This window comes from Frankliniella occidentalis, unplaced genomic scaffold (genome assembly GCF_000697945.3).
Source record: "Frankliniella occidentalis isolate FOCC.00 unplaced genomic scaffold, Focc_3.1 Scaffold5, whole genome shotgun sequence".
In the NCBI taxonomy this organism is placed as follows: Eukaryota; Metazoa; Arthropoda; class Insecta; order Thysanoptera; family Thripidae; genus Frankliniella; species Frankliniella occidentalis.
Window position 1 is genome coordinate 269,110 of NW_026267135.1, and position 578 is coordinate 269,687.

Genomic DNA, 578 nt, shown 5'->3' on the forward strand with positions numbered 1-578 from the left:
GGAGAACCCCCCGACCGATTTCCGAATTTCAAAGTGCGTTCGATTCCTTTCGCCTTCCATCGGAAGGGAAAACCTACGGATCCGACCCGAGGTGGATTTTGGGGTACTTTTTTCACGTTTTTAAACTACCCACCCCCCGCTACCCCAGAAATATGCCGAAAATCGAAAAAATTTTCTCGGCCGAAAATGTTCCTCTCGGTCGATTCTCTCGAAGCCACCCTTCTCCCGATCCGAAATTTTGCTTTTGGGGGGTCTTTTCCCCACGTGAAAAAGTACCCCTCCGCTATCTCGAGAACGGGGCGTCGGATCGAAAATCCGTTTGTGCTTGCCCGTGGGGTTTACAGAGAGAATCACTTTTTGTTTTATGAAATTTTTCGTCAGACTTCATCTTTCACCAGTTTTGGGAGGTAGAAGGTGAAATCCGGCCGTTTGGCGGCCCCCTGTATCTCGCGAACCGTTCGGCCGACCGGGTCGGACGAAACGGCGTCGGAATCGCTACCCCCAAAATATGGGGGGTTCACTTAAGGTGTTTTTGCGATATCGGCACTCCTACCCCCAGAAAACGTCGTTGGAAACTA